Source organism: Thamnophis elegans, chromosome 10, assembly GCF_009769535.1.
Source record: "Thamnophis elegans isolate rThaEle1 chromosome 10, rThaEle1.pri, whole genome shotgun sequence".
In the NCBI taxonomy this organism is placed as follows: Eukaryota; Metazoa; Chordata; class Lepidosauria; order Squamata; family Colubridae; genus Thamnophis; species Thamnophis elegans.
This window is the reverse complement of record NC_045550.1, coordinates 3,016,808-3,033,560: the sequence shown is the minus strand read 5'-3', so window position 1 is coordinate 3,033,560 and position 16,753 is coordinate 3,016,808. Positions and strand designations below refer to the sequence as shown.

The window sequence follows — 16,753 nt, the reverse complement described above, 5'->3', positions numbered from 1 at the left end:
CCTCTCTCCAGGCCTTCCGAAAAGCCATTAAAACCTGGCTGTGTCGGCAGGCCTGGGGTCGATGAGTTCCCTTCCCCTCTCGAATTGTGTGGCTGTTGGTTGTTTTAAATGCCCTGTATTTTTTGTTGTAGTTTTTGTGTTTCCCTTCCCCTCCTTGGGTTTGTGCACCGCCCTGAGTCCCGCTGGGAATAGGGCGTCATATAAATAAAATGAACCTTGAACCTCGGTTCATCAAAAACATATTTTATACATTTCAGTGTACACCAATAGCATGCAGCTATAAGTCTTTCAAATAAGATCTGTCAACCTCTGAGGACCACAAGAAGGAGGAATCCCAAAAATTTTGTCATTTAGCCACATCAAGCTCAGTAGGGTTAATGAAGGAAAAATCAAAGGCTTTTCATAGCTATGGATATAAAAGACAAAAAAAATACGATATTGTTTAAACATTGGGAGGGAGGAATTTACTGTTGAGTATATCACTAAGAAAAATCCAAGCATAGGTAAGAATTTTTCCTCCCCTTTTCCCTGATCCCAAACCTGGAAAAAGCAATAGTTTGTGCAAAGGAATTATTTGGGAACAGGACACACAATTTGTTATGGGAACATAGAAACCTTTAACTCCTTATATTATTATATGCCTTAGTTTCATCCCTGAGTTACTACGGTGACATAATTCAAATAATGAAGAGAACCTATAATTTATGAAGCTTTCCAAATGAAAAGATGGCATAAACCAAAATAACTGAACCCCAAACAAAGCAAGATGTATGGTTGTTCGGCCCAAAATTATTATTAATGAGCAGCAATACAAAAAATGATTGTGGAAGAGTTGATCAGTTATTAGCAATAGCAATAGCAGTTAGACTTATATACTGCTTCATAGGGCTTTCAGCCCTCTCTAAGCGGTTTACAGAGTCAGCATATCGCCCCCAACAACAATCCGGGTCCTCATTTTACCCACCTCGGAAGGATGGAAGGCTGAGTCAACCCTGAGCCGGTGAGATTTGAACAGCCGAACTGCAGAACTGCAATCAGCTGAAGTAGCCTGCAGTGCTGCATTTAACCACTGCGCCACCTCGGCTCTTATTGTTAGTCAAAGCAACTAACATCTTTCAAAATAAATCCCAAGACATTTTAACAATGTCACAATATAATATTCTTTTTGATGTGCTTGGTGTAACAATTCTTTCTCTGCCTTTTGAGGGGGGGAAAAAAGCAGAGAATCAGATCTTTCTTTTGGGTTGGTGATTGTCTCAGCTAGACTTAATCTAGAACATTGCAAGAAGAATGATTGCAAACGAATTAAAGCACAGCTAAGTGTCATTGTGAGCTTACACAAACTGATATATGTTTTCTTCAGCCTTAAATACGTCATGGGAGTATGATCAAGAAGAACAGTGGCATCCGGAAATATTGTCTTTCTGTTTTTTTGGAATGAGATGCAGAAGAGGCCTATAAACTCTTCTCGTCCTGCAATACACCTATATTGTAGCTGCCCTTGGGAATGTTTGACTCAAGCTTCAGAGAAAAAGAATTAATGTTTCATTTTCCAGAACTGTCACACCCTTCCTTAATGAGCACTTAAAAGAGATGAATGTGCTGAGAATGAAAAGATTTATTTGAGATATTTAAATAATCTCTCTCAGCTATAACTAATCTGACACACACCGCTCTTGCAATGATTCCCCCCCCCCTGTTATTTTGATAATATTCAAAGAAATTTGTTGCTGAGACTGTCATGATAGGAAAATAAATTCTCTCAATCACAAGGAATAACAGTTTTTGGTTCGTTTTTTGCATTTTTGTAAAGGCGTCTTTTCTGATAGCTCCAATTATATGTTACACGATCAATAGACTTCATTGCATTTTGGAATTAAAAACAAGACAACAAGTTATCTCATCAAATATCAGGAAATTAATAGCACAACATACCTTAAATGCTTTACAGCACCCTAAAAATCTTCTGCAAGAGTTATGACACAGTCTGGTTACTATCAGCCATGAAGTACATTACAAAGGTAATGTGGGTTTAAGAAAGAACTACTGCAGAATGTATATTTTCATTATCAAAAACGTTAAGCCATTTATCCTGAGAAGTCAGAATAATCATTAATGGCTGGAAATTTATGGTGCCAGATCTTAAACTAATGTGAATGATTCCAGGTGTTACTAATGGCTCCAGTGAAATGTGCCAGTATCTAAGACTTCTACTAAATCTGAGGTAATAGTTGAATGCTTAATCTCGACAGATGAGAAGCAATTTAACTGACACACTGATTGGATTCCGTAGGTTTAAATGGCACACGTAAAGGTACGGTCATACTGCAATCAAGAGGGTGACTTGGAAGTCATTCGGTTTCAGACCAACCACTATATTTGTGTCCAAAAGGCTCTTTTTACATATGATGGAGCAAAGCATATATCGGAGTGGGTGGGTCACGCGGCAACCCTTTAAATATTGCATCAAAGACCTTATGAGAAATGACCACTTTATTGTATTTTATACAATTTAGTTCCTCAGAAGAGACCGCAGCACCTTCAAACATTTTTTTGCCTCCAAATAAGTGCTTTAATGTGGTAATGTGGTTCCAAATGATCCCATAAACGCAAAAATCTGAATGTTAAATCTGGCTCTGAAGAAAGCTATTCTTTGTTTTGGGGAGATCAGGTCATTTAGATATCTTGCCGATTCCCACTCACCCTGTTTGATTCTGTCCCTACTGTGGAGAGGCAACCTATTTAGTTCTTCTTGGAACTCCATGTCCCTCATTCTATTGATTACTACTTGCTTTGCTTGCTCAAAGCCTAGAGACATTAAGAATAATGGTGAGAGCCCATAAGAGCCCAGCTTGTGATCAATTGCCTGTTTCCAGGGGGAAAGGAAATTGTCAGTCAACACTAGTGGGGACAGTCCCTCTGGAAAGAAATGCATTTTAAGCCAATAAATGATCATCATCTTCCAGGCTCTTACCTGAATTTGAGGCATGCCTGTCTCAATTCTTAACTGGGCATTTGGAGTTCCATTGGGTGAGGCTAAGATGGCTCGCAGGAATTTAGTTTGTATGGTTTCTAGCGAGTCCCTCTTTGCAAGGATTCCTGATTGTGCCCCGTAAAGAATTTGTGCCAATGTTTTGGCCTCAAAAAGTTTTAAGGCAGCAGGTACTAACTGACCTCCACCTGTATAAAAGAAATGTTTGATTGCATTTGAGGACCTAATGGCTACTTGCAATGTGTGATCCAGGTGTGCCTTCCATGTCCCATAAATGCAAAAGAAACAGCATTTATTAATTTAAGGTGCAATATTGATATCCATCCCTACTGCAGAATTCCTTAACATTATTAAACATCCTAGATAAAAGTTGATCATTTGTAGGTTTGAAGTGATGACAGAGGCAGAAAGATTGGTCTGAGTGTGGATTTGCAGTATTGGATATTGATTTTAATAGCACATATGCTGAGGCTGCATTAATGCTTTATGGTCTGCAGGTCATATCAAAAGGCAGCCTGTTAAAAGTGGTCAATCAGCATTAGCAAGCTCTTTTGTCGACACATGTTCATTAACAATCGCTCCTGAGCAATGAAAACGGCTCAGCCTTAAAACATACACTCATGCGCACAGAGAGTTCATGCGGTGTAGGCCCTCCCTGACTGCTGTCAACATACTTTGAAACCACATCAAAATAAATTATCCATAGGTTTACCTGTCGGAAAGATAGATTCAGTGCATCAGACTGTTGCAGCCATTCCATGTGACGGGGGTGCCTATCATGTTCTCGTAATGGGGTCAAACAGCTGGATAGGGATTTAACGCTCAGTAAGGCCAGAAGGCCCAAGTGCTTCAAGTGTAGGATGAATGGAGTGATGGAAGGCAGTAAGACCTGTTTATTACACCATTTTTCTGCTTCACTGCAAACCTGTAATGATTGCCACACTCCTCGATTGACAGTTGCCCTCTTTTCTTCTAATACTTGTGAAAAGTGGGTGAAGGCACAAGAACAAAAAAAACAGAAGGGCCTGATGACCTCTCTCAGTGCCCCATAAAGAGTTCAATTTACTTCTCCTGACAAGCAGGTGATAAGTTGCTTCGAACTGTATTTGATTGGCCTACGTAGGTTAAATCAAATTGTGGTGTAATTAATGTTGCAAAAATTGCTCTGTTGTGTTCATTCTTTTAATTAAGAGGACATGCACTGCTGTTAATGTGCTCCTAATCTCTGTTGCCTCTGCTACCTGCAATTATTAAAGATTTTCCACATAAATGATAATTGCTATACTTACATGAAATATGTCATTCACTTTTGGAACGTAACCTTACACAATCATATTGAGGGAAATCTTATGTTTCCTTTAATTAATATTGAAGTTTTCCTTGCTCAAGACACTTTATCATAGTGGAACAGGGTCTCAGGATTTCTGCTACATGGTAAATTACTTTTCTTTCAATGACGATAACTGAGATTTGTTCCTCTATGTAAGTACACAAGCACATATAGTGAATTTGCAGGTATACACAACAGTTCCCTCTGTGAAATAAATTTGTTTGATTAGGGTGTTGATGCAATAGAAAAAGTTATTTTACGTATATTTACCTGCTGTATGAATCTTGGAAAATACTTTTCCTTGGTGCTTTTATCTGCTAGGGAAACAATGTTAGTTCAAATCAGTTGCAGGAAAAAACAAGAAATCACACAATCTTCAAAATAAATCTCTACACTGTAAATGGCAAATTATAAAATGGCATAATTAAACATCATTTCTGCTTGCTGTTATAATTTTAGAATACTAGGCCACCCGTAGTCTTGAAAGGTATTTTTTCTCACTAAAAATCAAGAGACTATTGACACAATCTATGGGTGCCAAACTTGATCGTGTCATGTGACGCTTCGTGTTGCGATGTTGTTTCCCTTTGCGGAGCCGAGGTGGACGTGGCCTGCACCAACAGGCCACCACTATGGGCCTCATCTACAGTGAAACAAGTAAATAGTCAGCTGGCACCAGTTCCATTCTACCTACACCTGATTTATTTTTCAAAATAATATTTTAATTAAAAAATAGCCAACGCTTTAAAGGAATTGATGTTTTCATGTTTGCTGAGAAAATAATGTGCTTGGGACCTAAGTATGTTTCAAAATCCAACTTGATAACCATTTTAAAGTCTTTCGCAGAAAGTTGTCATGTATTACAACCAGTGGTGAGTTTCAAAAATTGTTCGAACCTACTCTATGGGTGTGGCCTCCTTTGTGGGAGTGATTTGCCACCCATGTGACCGAATGGGAATGGCTTGCCATCCAGTTGAACGGATATGAAGATGCCGACGACACTTGTCAGAACCACCTTAAATTACCTCACACACAACACTGGCATTCATAAGAATATGATGTAAACTTCTTTTTTAAAAGGCATCTTTGGTTTGCGTTAAAACAACTTCAACACACGCAATGTTCTGATTGCACCACAAACGCAGTAGTCATCCTTACCTTTCACAGAGGCACTGAGTTTTATAAATAGGAGCATGATAGCGTAGAATAATCATATCCAAGGACCAGTGGTGGGTTTCAAAAACTGTTGGAACCTCTTCTGTAGGTGTGGCCTGCTTTCCGGGTCCACTGGTGGAACCTCTTCTAACCGGTTCGGTAGATTTGACGAACCGGTTCTACCAAATAGGTGCGAACTGGTAGGAACCCACCTCTGATTACAACATAGAGGTTGAGGTGAGGAAAAGCTTCTCCTGGTGTGATTTCATAAAGTATGGGGAAATTTCTAACAGACAAACAGTAAAGGAAAAGTATTAAATGCTAATACATTTAAACTTTTTAAATATTTAAATATTACTTTGAGGCATGTAGGTGAGTCTTCTAATCTGAACAGCATCATGCCATATAGCTAAAAAAAAGCTGCGCAGCTGTGAATGCTACAAGCCACTATTATTTTTTTCTATAGACAGCTAGAAATTCTTCATTTCATGCATCATTTAGGACTTGCTGCAGTGAGCCCACAAAGTCAGTAGGTATGTTAAATGTGAAAGCTTAGAGGGAGTACTGAGAAGACATGGGATGTTCTAATTTCATATCTAAACATTCAGCAACATCTCAGCTATTTCCCTTGTGCTACATGCTTAGAAGCCATAAGCTGAAACTCCTGGGCCAAATATACTCCCTGCATAATTTGAAAACTGATACCAGTTGCTATCTAAGGGGGAAAGCAACTCTGGACACAGTGAAGTCTATGCCTATGAAAGAGACTGGTCAACTACATTAGAGACTGAATGAAGAAGGACTTACCCAGAACCACGATTCACCTCGGAAACACATTGCTAATTAGATAGATAGATAGATAGATAGATAGATAGATAGATAGATAGATAGATAGATAGATAGATAGATAGATAGATAGATAGATAGATAAAGAGGTAGAGAGAAAGAGCGATAGATAGATAGATAGATAGATAGATAGATAGATAGATAGATAGATAGATAGATAGATAGATAAAGAGGTAGAGAGAAAGAGCGATAGATAGATAGATAGATAGATAGATAGATAGATAGATAGATAGATAGATAGATAAGGTCCTTTGCTAGCAGGAAGGTTCTAGGACTCCTGCCGCCACCAAAGGACCTTCCCGAAGTTGCTTTTCTGAGCACGGGGAAAATGGACAGTATTTTGTCCCTTCTGTCTCCCCGTTGCTCAGAAAAGCAACTCCAGGAAGGCCCTTTGGTGGCGGGAGGCGTCCTAGAACCTGCCTGCTAGCAAAGGACCTTCCCGGAGTTGCTTTTCTGAGCAACGGGGAGACAGAAGGGACAAAATACTAGCTGGCCAGGACGGGTATACAGGGCCGGGGGCGGGGCAGGCTTACTTCCGGGTCCGGTGACCAACGGGTTCACGAGAACCGGCGGGAAGCGGGAGCAACCCACCCCTGGAATGGGTCCAGGCAAAGTTACTGGAATTACATCACACTATGTTATGTTTCACAAGTTAACTTAACATGTAATGTACATAATATAATTCTATTTGAACATGATAAAATACAGATATAAAAAAATAACAATAAACCAAAGGAAGTATTAGGGTTATCTTGAATCTAACCAGCAAGTATCAAAATAATTTTTTAAAAAATATACTTCTTTATTTTCCACTTTCATAACATATAATCACATGTATACTATTACATAACCAATATCCTATTGTATTAAGTAGTAATTACATCAGTTCCTCTTGTCATCAACGCCCAGAAAGATAAAAACCCATTATTAGCTCTTCTGCTCTCCATACACCTCTTTCTTCTGCCTCTCTCCTACCTCCTTTCTTCCCTCCATCATCCTTTCTTACTCTACTTCCCCTTCCTTTCTCCTTCTCCTCTCTCTTCATTCCACTCCTCCTTATCCTCCTCATCTTTCCCCTTACCCTCTCTCCTATCCCTCTCTTCCTATCTTTCTTCTCTCCTCTGCTTCCCACTCTTCCTCTCATTGGTGTATTTCAGCTTCTGAGCAAACTCCATTCTATGTTGATGGCATTTATGCTTCCATATCAATATACTTATACTTAAATAATTTTGACATAATGAGAATATTGCCTAAAAAAGTTAGATATGAAGGAAGAGGAGCAAAAGCTATTGTTTTTATCAGCCAAAGGTATAGATCATGGCTAGTTAGCTGAATCTGGAGACAGATTCAAAGAAAGGAAAAGATCTACAATCTTTGCAAGAAAACAATTTTGTTTTCCTTTAGCCCTGAACATTACCTAAGCAAGCCTATTACTTATAAGAAGAATATTGCAGCGACAAAAGAATTGAGTCTCCTGGAAATATCATCCATCAGTGGTGCTGAGAGTCATTTCATTCCCAAAAAACATTGTCCTACAAGCTCAGAGGCAGAGAAATTGCTGGAATTCCAAGCGTGCCCACAGGCTTTCCAACACCTGTTCAGAAAACACAATGTAATTAAATATTTAGGTGCTACGCTGTTGTTGAAAAATGAGCAATTCAGAATTAATTTAAGTGTGTTTTAATTCATCATGGTATTTAAATGTAATAATATTAGAAAAATAATTATCTTAAAGTACCATGTTTCTGACTGGTCAGGAAAAAAAAATCCTGAGGAAATGGACTTCTTAGCATAGGTGCTAATACTGCACCAGGGATATGCAAACCAAATAATACATTTCCTGAATAACTCACAGTGTATCTCTAACAAGAAAGACACATATTTCAGCAAATTACTCAGAAAACCTGCCTCGGAATATTTAGGAGTGTATGAGCCAAGTGAAGCAAGCGGAAGTAATTGAAAAGTATCTCTAAATCTTACAAGAGATTTTATGCTAGGCATCATCTGGATTTGTACGCTAAACTGAGTACACTAACTAGAGAAAAAGAGCCAATGAAGTTCATTAAGCAAAACACACTGTGTGTGTCTTTGTGTATTTGTGTGATTGAGTTGTTCATTCACTGTTCCATTTTAAATTCTATATTACATTATTATCTTACTAAGTGTTTTCTGTGCAGGGAGAAAAGAAATTGCATATATGCGTGTCTGCTAGAAAAAAAAATTAAAGCAAGAAAGCTTCTAGCCTTTTTCTGATTCAAATTCATCGTACTTAGAAACTAGAAGAATAATTTTATATACTGTATAAAAGAGTCATATTTTAGCTACTCTCTTCCCTGCTTTTCAAAACAAAGCAGTGTTTATCTGGAGAGGTCTCAGCTATCTGATTTTGCTCAACTCTAGCAACAGTTAGTTAATAAACATAATAAGATTGAGAAACATGTTCTTTCTAAGCATTACAACAGGCATTGTCTATCAAAGGGCTGAGATTATATTTTTTTTAAACTACAAAAGTCATGATTTGATATAATTGCATCAGGTGATATAATGCACCTGGTTCAAATGATATAACTGTAATCAGCTGGGCAAAACATCAAGATCCATATACTATCATTTAGTAACATTATAATGTAATGGATCCCTAGAAGGTCAGATATAGTATCCCGAACTTATTTATTACATATTTGGTCATTTAGATCCAAGAAGATATACTCTAACATAAAACTATAAAAGGATATGCATACAACGCTTAAATCTTTCTCCATAATAGACCTAATGCAAATCAAAATTCTATGTACTTCCCCTAAAGTAAGTGCTGAAAAAGAAACTACATGCATTGTATAAAATAATGTAAAGTATGGTTATCCAGAAATTAAAGAATATTGACAAAATTGAATATTAGTCTTATTTAATCCATGGGCCAAGAACCAAAGTTCATCCTTGCCTTTTGATCAGAAACATCAATTGATGAGAGTCAGTCTGGCCTGATTAAAATATATTGTCAGTTTTTTTTAGTTACCTTTTCATCCTCCATTCCTATCTGCTCACTTTTTCTGGTGTGTTTTTACATTTCAAGCCTGAAGCAGATCTTGTGGCGCAGTGGTTAAATGCAGCACTGCAGGCTACTTCAGCTGACTGCAGTTCTGCAGTTCGGCTGTTCAAATCTCACCGGCTCAAGGTTGACTCAGCCTTCCATCCTTCCGAGGTGGGTGAAATGAGGACCCGGATTGTTGTTGGGGGCAATATGCTGACTCTGTAAACTGCTTAGAGAGGGCTGAAAGCCCTATGAAGCGGTATATAAGTCTAACTGCTATTGCTATTTAAAGTGAACCCATGTTTGGGAAATTAAAAGGGTTAAAATATAAAGCAAATAATAAGGCAACATGCATGGAACCCTCTGTTTACTCTGTGAGTAAAGTTAGGTGATGCAGAAACATGTAGTGATTCATCTAATAGATTTCATGCATAGTAGGAAAATGAATCTGGATTGCTTTAGCCCTAAGATAATATCATGAGGACATTATATACCATACTGGTTCTCCATTAAAACAGTCCCTTCCCTATCACTGGGAAAAAATGAATTTCCTGATGTGTTTAAACTTAAAATGAATCACAAAGACACCACATTTTCTTCATCCTGGCTTTCAGCCACGGATCTGAATGGATGATGTGTGAACTGATTCAGAATATGAATAATTTGCTGTTAAGTATCACATGTGAACAGAGACTTCTCATGTTCTTCTACTACAGCAATAAACGATAAGGGCCAAGCTTCAATCAATGGGTTATCTTTATGAATACAGGATGGTATATAGTATTGTATGGCAGATAGTTTATCTATTATGAGTACGTTCTTTATTCATATCACAAATTTAAGTGTATGTAACATCTCTGACATTACCATTACTAAACCATAATGATGTTCTTAATAAAGTAAGTATACTAAGCATCAACCAGTTGATACTGTAGTACCAATAAATTACTACTGGTTCAGGCAATCCGGTCTGAACCACTAGCATTTCACTCATCTTAATCCCATCACCCTGGAGCTGAAGTGGAAGACAGGGAGCTGGAAGGAGCTGCTTTATCTTTAAAGCATGTTTCTCCTTTTATAGCGGTTAGACTTATATACCGCTTCATAGGGCTTTCAGCCCTCTCTAAGCGGTTTACAAAGTCAGCATATCGCCCCCACCAACAATCTGGGTCCTCATTTTACCCACCTCGGAAGGATGGAAGGCTGAGTCAACCCTGAGCCGGTGAGATTTGAACAGCCGAACTGCAGAACTGCAGTCAGCTGAAGTGGCCTGCAGTGCTGCATTTAACCACTGCGCCACCTCGGCTTTTGTCATCCAGGGAAATATAATATTATGCATTTTTAATATTTCCTATGATATTTCATTCTTCTAAGCGGGCTGGGTGCTAACATTCAGAATTATGCCAAATAGTCTAAATTTTTAGGTTTGTCTTTCATCCATTTCTGTTGCCTGTCCTCCACTCACCTCTTTCTCTCTTTGTGTATCTATGTGTATGCACCAGAGGTGGGTTCCTACCAGTTTGCACCTATTCGATAAAACCGGTTCGTCAAATCTACCGAATCGGTTAGAAGAGGTTCCATCAGTGGACCCGGAAAGCAGGCCACACCTACAGAAGAGGTTCCAAAATTTTTTTGAAACCCACCACTGGTCCTTGGATATGATTATTCTACACTATCATGCTCATATTTATAAAACTCATAAGTCCCTCTGTGAAAGGTAAGGATGACTGCTGCGTCTGTGGTGCAATCAGAACATTGCGTGTGTTGAAGTTGTTTTAATGCAAACCAAAGATGCCTTTTAAAAAACAAGTTTGCATCCTATTCTTATGCATGCCAGTGCTGTGTGTGAGGTAATTTAAGGTGGTTCTGACAAGTGTCGTCGGCATCTTCATATCCGGTCACATGGGCGGCAAGCCACTCCCATCCGGTCACATGGGTGGCAAGCCACTCCCACAAAGGAGGCCACACCCACAGAGTAGGTTCGAACAATTTTTGAAACCCACCACTGTTATGCACCCATGTTTATGTGTTTCTTCTTGCTTCTGTCTTCTCTCTTATATGTTGCAAATGTCTGAATGAAGGACAATGGACAGAACAGAGTGAGTTTCCTGGGACTTCTTGCTGTTGCTGTATCCTGTTGATGGAGGATTTTTGGGTACAAATATGGTTCTTGGAGTGAAGATAATGTTGGGACAGATTTGGCTGGCCTTCAGGAAGTCTGCATGGCAGTGAAGCAAATGGTCTAAAGAGAAAATAACCGAGGCAAAATAATTAGCTGAGTTCCACAAGAAGGTTCTTGGCAGCTTCCAGAGCAAAGTTTGCTACCAGAAAAACTGATGCTACCAACAAATAATACAAAAAGCCAAAAACTTCACAAGTGTGCACTAGAAGATTGGGGGTGGGGAGAGAGACAGGGAACAAAGTAGAGAAAGTTATATTGTATGTTAAAGTAAAACTGGGAGGAGGGCGAGAGTCCACATGTTTTTTATATAGTAATTTTATTCAAAGTTACAATTAAAAAGAACAATACACTTACAAAAAAAAGGAAAAAAATAGAAAGAGAAGAAAAAAGAATATAAATATTCTTTTTAATAAAGAATATAGAAACATTATTTTAAATAAAAACATATTTTATACATTATTTTAGACAGAGTTTATATAGATGATGATAGTGATGATGGATAATGGATGGATAGATGATGAAGAAAATAGATAGATAGATAGATAGATAGATAGATAGATAGATAGATAGATAGATAGATGATAAATGGATGGATGGATGGATGGGTTGGTGGATGGATAGATAGAGGACAGATGGATGATAGGTAGGTAGGTAGGTAGGTAGATGAATGCTTGCAATAGTATCATGAATTGGCCCAAGAATATGTTACATATTCTTTATTTCTTATATATGGGAGATGAACTACATGGTTCAATAGTTGTCCTATTTTTAAAAAAAATCTCTTTATCAAGTAGCTGGCTTCCAGGGATGGTATTATAAAGATCTGAGGGAATCCAAAGAAGCAGGGAAAAATTGAAATCAAATACATTTTAGAAAATTAATACAACATAACAGACCTTATATTGAATAATTTTCATTATAGAATACAATTCTCTTACCAGAGCACAGCAATTACCCAGTGATTGTTGATGTTGGATGCTGCCATTGTTCCATTTTTAAGCTAGAAATTAAATTGCACAGTGATAGTTGCTCAGCAGCTGTAACTTTTTCATACACACCTCCTACGGTTTTGGAACAATGACAATATTGTGATAACAAGGCGGCAGAAGTCTTTTCCGAAGCAAGATTCCTCTTGATATGGAAATCTATGCTGCATATTATGTATTATGTATGAAAGAATTAAAATAATTATTGCAATTGAGTAATGAGCCTGAAATAAGTGCTGATTTTATTTTTGAGAGTTCAAGCAAGTGAAACTAAAGGCTTCAGCCTGCACCAAAAGAAATTCAGAACAACCTGACAAATTCCATATTCATAACTACATATATAACACATTTATTTAAAAAAAGATAAGATCAGAACAAAAATATGTCCTTTTATTGTGGATTCTTTTTCTTATTCTGGTGTAACATCCATTTTTGGTCTGCACAGACGAGTTAATTGGGGGGGGGAGAGATTACTTACTAATAATTTTAGTTGCTGAAAATTGTTGCAATCTTCATATCTTAAATCCCTCAACCTCTGTGGTTGTAAAAAAAAAAAGTCAACTGTCAGATCTGCCCCAGTCTGATCCCTTAGAAAAGAAAAACCCTTGACTCCAATTGGATGAAATGATAGATTCCTTTACTAAGACTGCTGGCTGCAGTAAAGTCAAGCTAGAACTAAATTTCTTGCATGAAAGCATACAGGCTTTTCCCTCAATCCATCCATTGGACCAGTCCAATTCCAGCTAATGGGTGGAGGTCTAGATGTTTTGGGAACTTTCAGTGATTGTAGCAATCAGCATACCATTTCCAAGCTTCTCTGGCCTTTGAAGACTGTATCCTTGGAGATTGGCACGAACTGGTTCAAAGCATCTCTGGTGTTCCCAACTGTCTTTCCCATCTCCCAATTTCCCTGCACTATCCTAATACATGTTTATTGTCTCTCCAATTGGTTCCCCATTCCTTTCCTTCCCCTAAATATTAATGCCAGGATTGCGATAAGGATTGAAGCCGAAGAGGGCAGAACTGACATCAACAATAATTAACTCACAATCTGTTGCTCTGCCAGAGCTAGCAAAAACAGTTGCCTAAAATTGGTATAAGCTAGAAAGGTTGGATACCTGAGTGAATTTCATTATTGTCACTTCCTTTCTGCAGGGTGGCATATAGCATCCTCCTCTTTCCCATGACACCCTAAGATATAAAATTGATTAATAAGTCAATATATCTGGCCCCTCTCCTCCAAAGGCTTAAGGCGTTCCTGGCTTTGTGACTCTGTCTTTAAAACAAGAAAAATTGTGACTTATTTTTCAAGGTTGTGGTGAAGATAGGTTATATAAAATAAATACCTAAATTGTGGACTGAAAGTGGATCCTGCAGTATCAAACTGAGATACTGATGGAATATATTGAATTTTCTCATTATTAGCCTAATGCTCTTCATAAAAATGAGGGTTTTTTTAAAAAAAAACATAATTGATAGAATAACAAAATGAAAAAATAGTATTTTGTCTACTTATAATTAATAAAAAATAATATTAATGTATGCTGGATTTTTTCCTTACTACCCTATAAAAATTTAATTTACAATTGCTTACTGAATTTGAATGACTATGTTACATGCCAGGCCCTCCATGAAGGAGCATGTCAGTCACTTGTCATAATACCATTTCACAGTTTCAAATCTTTCATCTGAAATGGTCCCAAACTTTTCAGAAATATGTCAGACTGAGACATCATCCATGCTTTCCCATTCTACTATCACCTCTTCATTATAACTGGGTCCTATATTCCAACTTTCTTCTTGTTACTAGTATCTTGACATCTGTGTCCTTCTTGAAAAGTTTCACATTCATAAAAATGACACTGCACATGAAAGGGATAATACTGAACTGATCATTTAAGTTTAAATTATCCAATCAGGATTAATGCGATTAATGTTCATAGGAATAATAAATTGTTTACTTAAAAGTAATATCTCTAATGTGGTATAGTGACTGGACATACTGGGAATAGACAGGCTGATAAATCTTAAATGAGATTTGGATGATTTAATTGAAGCTAACAGGTTTAATTTATAACTGTAAGCATAGAACATCTTGGAAATACAACTTGAAATAGGTATATTGCCTCATACACTATCATTATTTTTATATCATTAATATTTCTTACCTTCCCTATATACTTGACAATGTCCAGATCTCTTTTTCCATGTTATATACATGTTCCTATTGGAATATACTGGGATATTCATAATTTACACCAGTGGTGGCTTTCAAAAATTGTTTGAACCTACTCTGTGGGTGTGGCCTCCTTTGTGGGAGTGGCTTGCTGCCCATATGATCGGATGGGAGTGGCTTGCCGCCCATGTGACCAGATATGAAGATGCCGACGATACTGTTCGCACTGTTCTAATATTTAGAATAGAATAACAGAGTTGGAAGGCACCTTGGAGGTCTTCTAGTCTAATCCCCTGCTTAGGGCGGAAACCCTACACCACTTCAGATAAATGATTGCTCAATTTCTTCTTAAAAACGTCCAGTGTTGGAGTATTTACAACTTCTGGAAGAAAGTTGTTCCACTGATTAAGTGTTCTGTCCCGTGGTGGGTTTCAAAAATTGTTCGAACCTACTCTGTGGGTGTGGCCTCCTTTGTAGGAGTGGCTTGCCGCCCATGTGACCGGATGGGAGTGGCTTGCCACCCATGTGACCGGATATGAAGATGCCGACGACACTTGTCAGAACCACCTTAAATTACCTCACACACAGCACTGGCATGCATAAGAATAGGATGTAAACTTGCTTTTTAAAAGGCATCTTTGGTTTGCGTTAAAACAACTTCAACACACGCAATGTTCTGATTGCACCACATACGCAGTAGTCATCCTCACCTTTCACAGAGGCACTGAGTTTTATAAATATGAGCATGATAGTGTAGAATAATCATATCCAAGGACCAGTGGTGGGTTTCAAAAATTTTTGGAACCTCTTCTGTAGGTGTGGCCTGCTTTCCGGGTCCACTGGTTGAATCTCTCGGTAGATTTGATGAACCGGTTCTACCAAATAGGTGCGAACTGGTAGGAACCCACCTCTGTCTGTGAAGCTTTAGAGCAGGGGTATCAAGCTGCCAGCCCAGGGACTGGTTACATCACATGCTGGTCATGCCCATATCCAGTTTAGCAAAGAGGTCACGTGATGATGACATGATGACGTGAGTTTGACGCCAGTGTTTTTGAGGATTGAAGCATTTTTGCAGTTTCTACAGCATTGCTTCTAATACACATTTAGTGCACAGTAAACGTGCGAGTGAATTTACCAGATTTGGTGTCTGGTGAAACTTCCTATCATGGAATTCACTGCTTGCTTCCCTCAAGACCTAGAATCTGGAGTCCACACCTAATTAGGAAAAAATTCAAACACTTTGGCTTCTGTTACATGTACTACATTATGTAGTGGTGACACAGCGATAGAGAATACTTCTTAGAGCCTTTAATAATCAAGTGCTATTTCCCCCCCCCCCCTTCTTTACTCATAGGTCACTTCTTTAACAGAATAAATTATGATCAGCCCCTTTGTCTAAATGTAAAATTGAAGAGAACTACAGTGCCACAATGCACTGTGTTCTCCCTGTCAGTATTTCCCTTTCATTAAAACTGTCTTTGAAATAGTTCATCCTCAACTATCTTTGTAGCCCAGCAAGAACATCATAATTTGGGAAGCTTTCTCTGTGTAGAAAATATATTGTAGTGCCTCAAAAACCCAGCAGCGGTTGTTGTTTTTTTAAAAAAAAAGACATTTAAAATGTTGTTACTTAAAGGAGATAACAGATAAAGAGCAGGAAATACTTTTGAAATAAATCTTTGGCTTCTTTTAAAGAAGAATCCATTCTCCATAAACTTGTCTGCCTCTAGCAAATAAAGTCTCTTCATTTAAAGGGACTGTCCTACATGGCAAGCTACTAATAGTGTTCTCTACTATTACCTCTTTTGGAACTTGCTTTTGGCACCAAATGCATTTGTCTTCTGCCAAGCCTTTCTTTGTAAATTCCTCATTTCGAATGAGGAATACGAGTAGGACACAACAGGAAGAGACGTTGAGAAGGATTGTTGACAAACGTGACAAGACAACATCAATTATTATTAGGTGAAAGTCTGTAATTGAAAAGGATGGGCAGCAGAGTGGAGAACAGTGTTTTTATCATATTTTTGAAATCAGTGGGAATAGTTTTCCTCTCTT

At 38.0% G+C, this 16,753-nt stretch overlaps 1 long non-coding RNA gene across 1 annotated transcript in view; it reads right to left on the bottom strand.

Annotated features, from left to right (window-relative positions):
* Positions 1-6,370, bottom strand: part of LOC116514235 — a 60,622-nt gene extending 54,252 nt beyond the window's left edge. The window contains exons 1-2 of the long non-coding RNA XR_004256079.1: positions 6,285-6,370; positions 4,593-4,639 (exon numbers count right to left, since the gene is read on the bottom strand). This is a non-coding gene — a long non-coding RNA (uncharacterized LOC116514235). The remainder of the gene's footprint in view (positions 1-4,592; positions 4,640-6,284) is intronic.
* Positions 6,371-16,753: the final 10,383 nt, after the last annotated feature.